Source organism: Canis aureus, chromosome 1, assembly GCF_053574225.1.
Source record: "Canis aureus isolate CA01 chromosome 1, VMU_Caureus_v.1.0, whole genome shotgun sequence".
NCBI lineage: Eukaryota > Metazoa > Chordata > Mammalia > Carnivora > Canidae > Canis > Canis aureus.
This window is the reverse complement of record NC_135611.1, coordinates 1,016,933-1,030,482: the sequence shown is the minus strand read 5'-3', so window position 1 is coordinate 1,030,482 and position 13,550 is coordinate 1,016,933. Positions and strand designations below refer to the sequence as shown.

The 13,550-nt window shown below is 43.5% G+C and overlaps 1 long non-coding RNA gene across 2 annotated transcripts in view; it reads left to right on the top strand.

Annotated features, from left to right (window-relative positions):
* The window catches only part of LOC144296969 (uncharacterized), a 30,182-nt gene extending 16,906 nt beyond the window's left edge, over positions 1-13,276 (top strand). Inside the window, exons 2-5 of one of the 2 annotated variants that reach the window (XR_013363984.1) lie at positions 5,688-5,777; positions 10,252-10,391; positions 12,267-12,382; positions 12,627-13,276. This is a non-coding gene — a long non-coding RNA (uncharacterized LOC144296969). The remainder of the gene's footprint in view (positions 1-5,687; positions 5,778-10,251; positions 10,392-12,266; positions 12,383-12,626) is intronic. The other variant, XR_013363954.1, reaches the window with a different exon arrangement.
* Positions 13,277-13,550: the final 274 nt, after the last annotated feature.

Here is a 13,550-nt window from a genome sequence, read left to right as displayed (position 1 = left end):
AATGATATTTGCTGTGGGCTTTTTGTAGATGGCCTGTAAGATGCAGAGGAATGTTCCCTCTATTCATACACTCTGAAGAGTTTTGATTAGGAATGGATGCTGTATTTTGTCAAATGCTTTCTCTGCATCTATTGATAGGATCAAATGGTTCTTGTTTTTTCTCTTGTTGATATGATCTATCACATTGATTGCTTTACGAGTGTTGAACCAGCCTTGCATCCCGGGGATAAATCCCACTTGGTCATGGTGAATAATCTTCTTAATGTATTGTTGGATCCTATTGGCTAGTGTCTTGTTGAGAATTTTTGCAGCTGTGCTCATCAGGAATATTGGTCTATAATTCTCCTTTTTGGTGGGGTCTTTGTCTGGTTTTGGAATTAAGGTGACATTGGCCTCATAGAACGAGTTTGGAAGTATTCCATCTCTTGGAACAACTTTAGTAGAATAGGTATTGTTTCTTTAAATCTTTGATAGAACTCCCCTGGGAAGCCATCGGCCCTGGACTTTTGTGTCTTGGGAGGTTTTTGATGACTGCTTCAATTTCCTCCCTGGTTATCAGCCTGTTCAGGTTGTCTATTTCTTCCTGTTCCAGTTTTGGTAGTTTGTGGTTTTCCAGAAATGCGTCCATTTCTTCTGGATTGCATAATTAATTGGCATATAGCTGCTCTTAATAAGTTTATTTTTTTATTTTTTTAAAGATTTTATTTATTTATTCATAGAGACAGAGAGAGAGAGAGAGAGGCAGAGACACAGGCAGAGGGAGAAGCAGGCATCATACAGAGAGCCTGACGTGGGACTCGATCCAGGGTCTCCAGGATCACGCCCTGGGCTGCAGGCGGCGCTAAACCGCTGTGCCACTGGGGCTGCCCCATAATAAGTTTTTAAAATCGTTTGTATTTCCTTGGTATTGGTGGTGATCTCTCCTTTTTCATCGTGATTTTATTAATTTTAGTCTTTTCTCTTTTGTTTTTAATAAGGCTGGCTAATGCGTTATCTATCTTATTAATTCTTTCAAAGAAACAACTCCTGGTTTTGTTGATCTGTTCCACAGTTCTTCTGGTCTCTATTTCATTGAGTTCTGCTCGAATCTTTATTAACTCTCTTCTTCTGCTGGGTGTAGGTTTTATTTGCTGTTTTTTCTCCAGTTCCTCTCCAGTTCCTAGGTGTAAGGTTAGTTTTTGTATTTGAGTTTTTTTCAGTTTTTTGAGGAATGCTTGTATTGTGGTGTATTTCCCTCTCAGGACTGCTTTTGCTGTATCCCAAAGAGTTTGAACAGTTGTATCTTCATTCTCACTAGTTTCCATGAATCATTTTAATTCTTCTCTAATTTCCTGGTTGACCCTTTCATCTTTTAGCAAGATGGTCTTTAACCTCCACGTGTTTGAATTTCTTCCAATTTCTTCTTGTGATTGAGTTCAAGTTTCAAAGCACTATGGTCTGAAAATATGCGGGGGACAATCCCAATCTTTTGGTATCAGTTAAGACCTGATTTTTGACCCAGTATGTGGTCTATTCTGGAGAAATTTCCAGGTGCACTTGAGAAGAATGTGTATTCAGTTACGTTTGGATGTAAATTTCTGTAAATATCTGTGAAATCCATTTGGTCCAGTGTATAATTTAAAGCTCTTGTTTCTTTGGAGATGTTGTGCTTAGAAGATCTGTCATTTGCAGAAAGCGCCGTGTTGAAGTCTCCCAGTATAAGTGTATTATTACCTAAATATGTGCAATTTTGGTTATTTATTTATTGATATGCTCGGCAGCTTCCACATTAGGGGCATAAATATTCATGATTGTTAGGTCCTCTTGTTGGATATACCCTTTAAGTATGATATAGTGTCCCTCTTCATCTCTTACTACAGTCTTTGGGATAAAGTTTAATTTATCTGATATGAGGATGGCTACCCCTGCTTTCTTTTGAGGACCATTTGCATGGTATATGGTTTGCTATCCTTTTATTTTCAGGCTGTAGGTGTCCTTAGGTCTAAAATGAGTCTCTTGTAGATAGCAAATAGATGGGTCTTGCTTTTTTATCCAGTCTGAAACCCTGCGCCTTTTGATGGGATCATTAAGCCCATTCACGTTTAGAGTTACTATTGAAACATATGAATTTAGTGTCATCATAATACCTATCCAGTCCCTGTTTTTGTGGATTGTTTCTTTGGACTTCCTCTCTCTTTTATAGAGTCCCCCTTATTATTTCTTGCAGAGCTGGTTTGGTGGTCACATATTCTTTCAGTTTCTGCCTCTCTTGAAAGCTCTTTATCTCTCCTTCTATTCAGAATGAGAGCCTTGCTGGATAAAGTATTCTTGGCTGCAGGTTCTTCTCATTTAGGATCCTGAATATATCCTGCCAGCCCTTTCTGGCCTGCCAGGTCTCTGTGAAGAGGTCTGCTGTTAACCTAATTCTTCTCTCCATAAAGGTTAGGGATTTCTTGTCTCTTGCTGCTTTAAGGATCTTCTCTTTATATTTGGAATTTGCAAGTTTCACTATTAAATGCCGGAGTGTTGAACGGTTTTTATTGATTTTAGGGGGGGGGATCCTTCTATTTCCTGGATCTGAATGCCTGTTTCCCTTCCCAAGTTAGGGAGGTCCTCAGCTATGATTTGTTCAAATATACTTTCTGGTCCTCTGTCCCTTTTGGCGCCCTCTGGAACCCCAATTAAACGTAGATTTTTCCTTCTGAGGCTGTCATTTATTTCCCTTAACCTTTCCTCATGATCTTTTCATTGTTTTTCTCTTTTTTCCTCAGCTTCCTTCCTTGCCATCAACTTGTCTTCTATGTCACTCACTTGTTCTTCTACCTCATTAACCCTCATCATTAGGACCTCCAGTTTGGATTGCATCTCATTTAATTGATTTTTAATTTTGGCCTGATTAGATCTAAATTCTGCAGTCATGAAGTCTTTTGAATCCTTTATGCTTTTTTCCAGAGCCACCAGTAGCTTTATAATTGTGCTTCTGAATTGGCTTTCTGACATTGAATTGTAATCCAAATTTTGTAACACTGTAGGAGAGAGTACTGTTTCTGATTCTTTCTTTTGTGGTGAGTTCTTCCTTCTAGTCATTTTGCTCGGTGCAGAGTGGCTGAAAACAAGTTGTACTGGAAAAAGGAAGGAAAAAGAGAAAAAAGGGGAAAACAAACAAAAAACAATAAACAAGAAGGGGTATCCTCTGAAGCTATACACTGTAATTCCCTCGACTTCCCCTGGAACTTTCCAGTATTGCTTGGTCAAGAACTTGCTCTTCCCCTGTCCTTCCAGCTGGTCTTTTGGGGGAGGGGCCTGCTGTGCTGATTCTCAGGTGTGTGCACCTGGGGGAGCTGCCTTTACCCCCTGCTAGATGCACGGCTCAGTGGGAGCTGTTTATCCTGTGAAGCCCCTGCTCCCTGGCAACCCTGCTCAGTCCCAGACACAGGATGACACCAGGAAGAACAATAACAACAGTGGCGGTGGCCAGCTCTCCAGCTCTAGAGTCAGGTCCCGCAGTAACTCCTGCAGCTCCCAGTCCGCAGGGGCCTGGATGCTCTGGTGGTGGGGGGCACCGACCTGCATAGCTCGGGGGCACCCAGCAGCAGGAGCGTCCTCACTGTCCTGTGTCCTCCTGGCCTCCGCCTATCCCAAGGGGAGCGCCGGATCCTGGGCTGTGTCCCCCTGCGCCTTGGGCTCCAGGGCCTGTGCGCTGGAATTGCGCTCCCGGGTTGCTCAGCCCCCTCTGCCCGGAGCTGCTGCCTGAGCCGCCACCTGGGCTGCTCCCGGGGCCCCACCAGGCATGTGCTCCAGCCCTTTAGGGACCTCGGCAATGGTGTGTGGTGCACTCTTTCCCGGGGTTCACTTCCTCTGTTAGTGACCCTGGGAGCCTGGGGGCTCCACTGTCCCTCCTGGGATCCTGCCTGAGTTCCCTGAGAGCGCCTTTCCATCAGGGAAGATTGGTAAAGTTCCTGCTTATCCGGGACTATGCTTTTGTCTTGGAGGCTCTCACCTGGCCTTAGTCTGGCTCCTGACAGGGCCCCTCCGCCACTGGATTGTTTTTTATTTATTTATTTTCTGTCTTCCTACCTTGTTAGAAGCACAAACTCTTCTCTCTGTAGCATTCCAGCTGTTCTCTCTTTGAATCTCAGGCCGAATCTGTAGGTTTTCAGGATGATTTTAAAGTTGTCTAGGTAAGTTGGTGGGGAGAGGTGACTTGGGGACCCTACTCTTCTGCCATTTTTCCCTGCCCCCTCATTTCATTTTCATACAAAATCTTGAGGTAATATTATCCTTAATTCATAAATGTGGAGGTCTACAGAGGAGTTCCATAGTGGCCTGAGGATATGCAGCTCATACATAAAAGCCTATATTAAGACAAGGTTTGCCTGACCCTAAAGTCTGTGTTCCCTCTTTTATGTACTATGTCATTCTAGCAAGTTCCTTAGAGCTCTACCAGTCACTGTGTCACCAAGGATAATTTATCTGTTAAGTAAGGCCATATATGTCAATGCAATTGTTTTAAGATATGTGTGAAGCTGGTGCTTTCCCATATATTTAGACAATATTTATAAACCACAGCATTTTCTCTTTACAGAGTTATGGTCATAATCAATTATTAGACTTCAGACCAAAAGGCAAATGAATATAGTTGAGAATATACGAGTTAACATACGTGTCAGTATAGTTTTTGTTTTACAATTGAGTCCTCTTTGATTGTGGGAAAATCCCTGACATCAAAAGCTTACTCTAAACCTGTGGGCCCATCACTTTGAGAAGAGGTTCTACCTCGGTTCTTTGGAAGGTCAGTGTCTCTCAAGGGGTGTGCCAAGCTGTCATCTATCTGCTCCCTCCCTAATATGCAGGGTTGGCATGTGGCCATCAGGCCTGCTAGCTGTTACTGCACAGCAGAAGGTCCATGACAGAAGATGCACAGTGCCGCCCGGGTTCCTGGGTGTTTGTGAGCAGACAGTCAAGAAGACTGGAACAGCTTTAGATGGCGGCCTTAGGGGGACATCCCTTACCTCAGATGAGCAGATCCCAAGCCATGAACCCACCATTATCACTCCATTCTTTTTGTGTTAGAAACTTTCCTGGGTTAGAGTACAAACACCTCAAGGAGGTATTGATTAACACCTGGATAACTCTCACTCCCCCACTGCTACCTGAGCTCAGATTAGGTAGGACCAAGGATCTGGAGTGAGATGAGTGATGGTGGTGGGTGAAAGGGGCTTGAGGGCCTTTGAGAGAGGACTGGACGGGCATGTGCTCCAGTAGCCTCATTTGTTTCACATTATTCTAGATCTTCCCCACACATGCTGCTGAAAACCTATGTGCTTCTGAGAAATTGTTTATTTTATCCCTTTAACAAAGGCTGTAGATCCTGACTGGCAGAATAGCCATACAAACGATGGTGGCCAGAGCCTATGACAATAGGACCTGGTCAGTGACTATAGCTGCTCTGTTGTCCACTCCTGTTTCTGACTCAGAGAAAGCCTTATTTCTTCCCCAAGCCCATGACATTGGTTGCCTCACTTCCAGGAGCCACTTTACAGCATACCCAGGCCCACAGCCTCCATCAGGACACCCCTGAAGTGTCCTTTGTTCCAGTTGAGTCTCTGACAAACCAAGGGATGGTGGCTGACCCGTTGGCCATAGCAAGCTTTGAATACATAACCTCTGCTTGTTCCCATTCACATGGCATCTATTTACTTCCACAGTTATGCAGGCTCTGCCAAGGCCCAGTCTGCCCTGTCCGTGACTGCAGCCCCACCAATGACCAGGTGTGGTCCCCACAGAGGCCCTTGTAGGTAAGCTGGCAGAGGGTCTAGACTCTGAATCTTTGATTGGAATTTCTAAGCTATTCTCATGTTTCTTCCCAGATCTTGTTATTGGTTTCTTTTTGTGTGGCATTGTTAGTGGGATCAGACCATTCCTTTCCTTTCCTTTTGCTGTCTTTGCATTCTTGTTTTTTATTATTTTTAAAAGATTTTATTTTTCAGTCAGCTCAGCACCCAATGTGGGGCTCGAACTCACAACCCTGACATCAAGAGTCACGTGGTCTACCAACTGAGCCAACCAGATGCCCCTGTATTCTGGCTTTGTGTTGTGCTGTCTAAAGTGTTTTGATTGTAATGATAAAGATTGCAGAGAAGACCTCCAGCATCAGCCCCTGAGCCTGTGGTTTGAGCCAGCCTCACAGACAACTGGTTTGTAGCTCCCATGGACTGGTGTCTTCTTGGATAGACAGTTGCTGTGGTCACCAATGAAACCAGATGAGGTTGTATTTCTGTCCCAATCTTGTGTCCTGAGAGCCTGGCTTTGATTCAGAGAGAGCATTTTCTCTGGTTTTCCACTTGCTGGGACTACTGTCAGGTGGGAGCCTGAGACACAAGGTGCATTCCTACAAGGCTTCATCAGCTCTCATATTCTGGGTCTAGAGCCTCTCCTCCAGGAAGACTCCTGCTTCTGATACATACTGTTGTTTATAACCTGAAGACTTGTGCCTGTCTTTCTCAATGGCATAACTTTACCGAGGATGATTTGGTCCAGTCTGAGGAACATATGGCTTGAAAAAATTTGTTCATTTGAGATTTACAAAAGAAAGGAAATGAGATTTCTCAGGCCCAAATGGGCAGCATTGCTTGATTAGTAGGTAGAGCCCTCCAAACTATATTCTGAATAGAAAATTATTTCACTTGAAGGTTATTTAACCAAAGCTAATGAACAACTCGACACACTTTAGCAACAAACAGCTAGAGCAATCCCCTCAGGAGCACCTCCTATGCCCAGGTCCCTTCTCATCCCTTGTCCCTGGTTGCTCTCCATCTGTACCTCTATTGGTTCCACCCTATTCTTCTCATCATCCAGAAAGAACCTCTGACTTTCCCAACAATTCTCTTAAAACCTCAAATTACCAGTCACCTCTGGAGATTTTTCCTTCCATAAGCTAGATATGTAGGAAACTGTGGAATTAATCCTTGGACCCAAGACGAATTAAAAACTATAATTAAGGGGGCTCCTGGGTGGCTCAGTGGTTGAGTGTCTGCTTTTGGCTCAGAGCATGATCCCAGGTCTAGGGATTGAGTCCTGCATCAGGATCCCCAGGGGGAGCCTGCTTCTCCTTCTGTCTGTGACTTGGCCTCCCCCTGCTCTCTGGCTCTCCTGAATAAATAAATAAAATCTTAAAAAAAAAAACCCTTATAATTAAGGATTTCTCTGAACCCAGATAAGACCAGTAAATCTATTCATAGGATTTAGAATTCATATGGCTCCATATGACCAGGGTTATCTGAGCTATATCAACAGAATTTCACATTCTAAATCCTGATGGCAAAAGCCAATGGAACTGACCTGGAAAGGGACTTACAGAATCCCCCTTTACATGATAAACCTGACACTTCAAGGGAAGCCAGAGAAGTAGGTTTACATCTCCTAAAAGCCATAACATTTCTTATAAAAATTGACTGGACCGTAAATGCATACCACAGAGACATCCCTCGAATCACAGACAACTCCTGTCTTCATTACCAAGTGTGTCTGCCTTCTCCGTGATATTTGATGCAGACCCTAGGTAAAGATTTTGATGCTGTACCTGAAATTTGTAAAAATTCTATAGAAATAGGAAAAATAATTGGATCAGAACCTATAAAAGTTTAACTATATCCTATAAACCATTATCTGCACCTCCCCCATATTCCTTGAAGCCAGAAACAAAGGAAAGATCCAGCCTCTAGCTGAAGGCGTCTTGTCCATGGGCTTCTGATGCCATGTACACTCCTGTTCTTTCAGTAAAGGAACAAACTGGTAAGGATATCATCAACAAAGTTGTCCTTTCCCCTTCCTACTAACCCAAATACAATCCTGTCGTCAGTGCCTCCTGAAGCCACTTGCTCAGTGTGTTGGAGCTTTGCCCTTTTCGTGTGCCCTTTCATGAAGACACGCAGTACTTTTCACCTATACCTGGGAGGCACCACAATTTACCCGAGTAGTTGTGCCCCAGGGACTCACTGACCCTCTTATTGTGCCCAGCTTCCTCAATTAAGACTTTAGCAATCTAAATTGCTCTTGTGATTGATTAAATCACAAGACACTTAAATCACAAGACACTCTATGTAGATGATCTTCCACTTTGCTCAGAGAACAAAGCCTGTGAAAAGGACTCCATTCTCTTTCAGCCTTGGCAGTGAAAAGGACTCCATTCTCTTTCAGCCTCAGGACATAAAGTCTCAAAAGATAAATTACAATTTTGCAAAAATACAGTCCATTGTTTAGGGCATGAACTATCTTAGGAGAAGAAAACACTCTTCTGATAGACTAAAGACTAGCCAAACTTAACCCAGGCCCCTCACAAAATGACATTTGGGAGGATTTCCAGGTTTAACTGGATTTTACACACAATGAGGAACATTTTTTATTTTATTTTATTTTATTTTATTTTATTTTATTTTATTTATTATTTTATTTTATTTTTGAGGACCATTTTTTAAATTGGAGATTGTGATACCTCCTATATGGATTGACTAAATTCTCAGGGAGGGACTGAGGGACCTTTCCTCTTAGAGCTTAAAAATGATCAGGCAATCTGGAACCTGAGGAGGGATCTTCACTAGCCTCCTTCCCGGGCATCCCTAGCTATGAAACTCCCCCATCATCATTTGTAGAGGAACAATCTAGACAAGCCATTGGAGTTTTAACTCAACTTCCAGCAAAGCCCATCATTTACTACAGACTTGGGTAGAAGTGCTCTACTCTATGGGGTCATGAGCTGGCTTTAATGGTTTCTGGTCCACTGCCTGCTTCTGAAAATAGGCCGCTTCTAGGGAATCTTGAAGTTCATGGTCTCTTATTGGAATAGTCTTCCAGCTGGATGGAATTCTGGATTGTTTCTTTAGCTGTGAATCATCCAAGTTGTGAAATCTGACTCTCTTGAGTTTTACTGCTGGACTTTTTGTTAGTGATAGATGGTGAGGGGTCTTCCAACAAAGTTTAAGAGCAGTTTTCTCATATGTGTCTTCCAACAGACAAAACCTCTGTCTTGAAGGTCATGAAGAGGCTGTTAGAATGATGTTGTGGGAAGGCATCCTTCACCTGCTGGTGATGGAGAGGGCAGCACATGAGTCCCTTGCAGTATTTCCCCATGTCTGTGTACAGCAGGGCAGGATTTAGCAGCAGAATTGAAGTCCCTAAATGCATAGGCTTTCCCCATTGCCAGGTCATAGGTACGTGATGTGTCCTTGAGGGAGTAAACCATGTGGCTGTAAGGACTAGTGGGGTACTTTTAGCCAAAGGAACTCAAGGTTTCTGGAAATTTTGCTAGTTTTAATTTAAGGATGTCTTTGGCTCTTTCAGCCTTTCCAGAATATTGTGGATTGCAAAGGTGGTATAGTTTTTAAGCAAGTAGTAACTCTTCACAGAATTCTTTCATAATGGTTCCTATACTGTGTACCTAGATCACTTGATATAAAAGTTGGGATGCACCTGGTTGAAAACAAAATCAGAGTTTTGGGATCCCTGGGTGGCGCAGTGGTTTAGCGCCTGCCTTTGGCCCAGGGCGCGATCCTGGAGACCCAGGATCGAATCCCACATCGGGCTCCCGGTGCATGGAGCCTGCTTCTCCCTCTGCCTATGTCTCTGCCTCTCTCTCTGTGTGTGACTATCATAAATAAATAAAAATTAAAAAATAAAATAAATAAATCTTTAAAAAAAAAAAAAAAAACAAAATCAGAGTTTTTAGCAACTGTAAAGGGCTATAGCTTTTTGGCAAGGAAATACTTCAACCCATCCTGAAAATATGCATAGAATAACTAAAACATATTCAAATCCCATGGAGAGTGGAAGCCAGATAAAATCCATTGAGGTTATTTAAAAGGCCCTTGAAGCTTTAGTTCCAGGCCATGTTCCATTGTGTTGGTTAATTTTATGTGTGAAGATGATGGGGTACCCAGATTCAGCATTATTTCTGTGTGTCTGTGAGTGTATTTCCAGATAAGATTAGCATTTGAATTGGTGTACTCTGTAAAGCAGATTGCCCTCCTCATATGGGTGGGCATCATCCAAGCTACTGAGGGAATGAATAGAACAAAAGGAAGGAGGAATTAGCTCCTTTTATTCCTGCCTGCTTGCGTTACCAATAGACTGTGGACTGGCATTGCACCACTGGCTTTCTGGGTCTTCAGCTCACACAACAGATCATGGGACTTCTCAGCCTCCTTAATTGCGAGGGTCAGTTCCTCATCATAAGTCTTCCTAACCTTTGACTTTGCTCATGTCCCTTTCTCCAAGGTAAAGAATCAGTTATTCAAATCTATTGATAAAAACATCTATTGATCAGACTCTAGATAATTCTGAATTTTAATTCAACAACTTTCATAGAACAATGGGCAAAATATCTGCCACTGGAAAGAGAGCAACAGAGATCTAAGGTAAGGCTTTGGTCTACATCTTTTTTAAAAAAATATTTTATTTATTTATTCATAGAGACACAGAGAGAGAGAGAGAGAGAGACAGAGAGACACAGGCAGAGGGAGAAGCAGGCTCCATTCAGGGAGCCCAACTCAGGACTAGATCCCGGGTCTCCAGGATCACACCTCAGGCTGCAGGCGGCACTAAACCCCTGCGCCACAGGGGCTGCCCTGGTCTCCATCTTTGTCACAGCCAAGTCCCTTGTTCCTGGATCTCCATGTGCCCTGGCTGGATACTACCTTTTTGGGGGCCAGGACAGTTGGTGCTGCTTGCCTCAGACTAATACCTCATTCACTAGGAGAAGTATTCTGAAGCTGGTCTGTATAGATAAGGTAGACACCACAAGGCTGTTAACCCTAACTTAGACATGAGCTCCAAAATGAGGCTACCTTGATCATTCAGGCACTTTTCCTGGATGGCTTTCTGATTCACTGTGATGCCAACAACCACAGCAATGCTCCCAAAGGTGGAAACTCTACAAAGAGAAGGAGAGCTACTCTTTCCCCTAGAGAAACTGTGACCACCACTGCCCTGGAGCACTGTAGACTGGCATACATGGTGATGGGTGGTGGAGCTTGCTCTAGAGTCCTTTCTGGCTGGTCAGGGCAGGGTCCGTGCCACTGCTGATGCTTCTTGTTGTGCGTGGATCAATGAAACAGGCAAAGCGGATCAGACCACACATTGCTGTAAGGAAAAGCCATCTGTCTCTTGAACATGAATCCTCATGGTCTATGGGTTTTTTCTCTTGCTTGGGTTGGGCAAATGAAGTTTATAATTCCAAAGCACCCTATAAGACTATGAACTGGGGGCACCTGGGGGTTCAGTCAGTTAGGGATCTGACTCTTGATTTCAGCTCAGGTCATGATCTCAGAGTCGTGAGATTGAGCCCTGTGTCAGACTCTGTCCTGGGTGTGAAGCCTACTTAAGATCTCTCTGTCACTCTCTTCTGCCCCACCCCCAAGACTATGAATTGTTCTTGTTATTGTCCCAGTGGTCATGACATGACATTGCTCTGTCACATCCTGTCTGGTCTTGAATTCTTGTGGGCAGCTACTTTCTCAGGTCAGTCGGCTTCCTTGATGACGCAGCAACAGAAAGAACAGATGTCATGATATGACTGACTGGAGCCAACGAGAGTCCCTGAGTTATGAAGGTCACCAGCTGCCCATGAAGTGGTCAGCCTTTCACAGGTGTCAGAAAGACCAGCGAGGAGGGGGCATTGGGAGACTAAGTGGACATTTACAACAGTCTCTGTAGCCATCTGCCCAGAATGAGCAGGACTTGGTCAATGACTGCCGGCTTCTCGTATTTTCTCCTCTTCCAAATTAGGGCCAGCAGAAAAAAGTGACTCCCCACACTGTGTACCCCCAAGCATGAGCTGTCACAACTCCGCTTAGCCTCCTCCAACTGCCCTGAGCCAACCGCCTCCAGTCAGAGTGTCCTCTTCTGCTTACTCCTGAGTTTCCACCAAACACAAGTGGTGGTGGCTGACTCACTTGTTGGTGCAGGGTCTGAATAAATGGCAGCTGTTGTGTTCTCCCTTGGGTGGTCTTCATTTGTTTCCACATGACAAACTGGATTTATGTAGATTATAAAACTGTGTGGAACAAACAGGTGATAAAAACTGAAACTGGAATAACCTTTCCAAAACATACACTTGTTTAGATCATCCCCTTGCTTTAAAACCCTTTGCCCATTGCCCTTGGAATAAATCTACTCTTTGTAACTGGACATAATAATCCCTGATTGGTTTTCCAGCCTTCTCTCCCTTGCACTGGTAACCAAATTGGCCTTCTTTTATTTTCTGTAAACATCTTGCTCTCTTTTCCTTTCAGGCTTTGGGACAGGCCATTTCTTCTACCTGGAACACTTTTCTATCTCTCTCTTCACCTGGGTACATTTTCAGTATAGACATCACTTTCCCGGCCAGCTCGTTCCAAGGTTTGCCTGGGTAAGATGCTCCTCCTGTTGTTCCTGGACTACACCATTATTCCACAAGTTGCTATCCCATCGATTACCATACCATTGTAAGCTAAATTACACTGGTCATACACCACACCAAGCTTGACTCTGTCAACCCTCCCTGTAGTGTTACAATAGTTCATGTAGATAATCTGAATTAACATATGTGAAAATTTTCTTCTGAAGAAATGATTTCTAGAATTAATTATGATAAAATTACTTTCTATTGGCAGGGTATCTAATGTTTTGCAAATTACATAATAACACCAGCACCACCCTTTCATGAAGATGGCGCGAAAGTCAAAGAAGGAAGCTCCTGCCTCTCCCAGAGCCGAAGCCAAAGCAAAGGCTTTGAAAACAAGAAGGAGGTGCTGAAAGGCATCCAAAGTCACACTAAGAAGATCTGCACATCACCTACATTCCAACGATCTAAGACCCTGTGTCTCCGAAGCCAGCCCGAATACCCTGGAAAGAGCATCCTTAGGAGAATCAAGCTTGACCACTATGCCATCAAGAGCCTCCAGACTACTGAGTCAGCCATGAAGAAGATAGAAGACACCACACTTATGCTCATTGCGGATGTCAAGGCCAATAAGCACCAGATCAGACAGACTGTGAAGAAACTCTACGATATTGATTGGCCAAGGTCAACAGCTTGATCAGGCCTGATAGAGAGAAGGCCTGTATTCGACTGACCATGAGGCTTTGGATGCCAAAAAAATTAGGATCATTTAAACTGAGTCCAGTTGGCTAAATATAAATATAATTTTTTTTTATAAAAACCCCCACCAACACCAACTATAGAATTCACAAATTTATCTTATTGTTATCTTATTGTCCTAATAAACCTAGGAAGGTGGTTGCCTACAAAATGATTTGTATTTTAAATTTATTATTGTAGTGCTGCCCAGGTAGCTCAGCGGTTTAGTGCCAACTTCAGCCCAGGGCATGATCCTGGAGACCCGGGATCGAGTCCCATGTTGGGCTCCCTGCATGGAGCCTGCTTCTCCCTCTGCCTGTCTCTGCCTCTCTCTCTCTCTCTCTCTCTCTCTCTCTGTGTCTCATGAATAAATAAATAAAATCTTAAAAAATAGATTTATTATTGTATTAAAATATAGAATCACAGGGTAGATATGACTCCAAGAAGCAACCTTCCT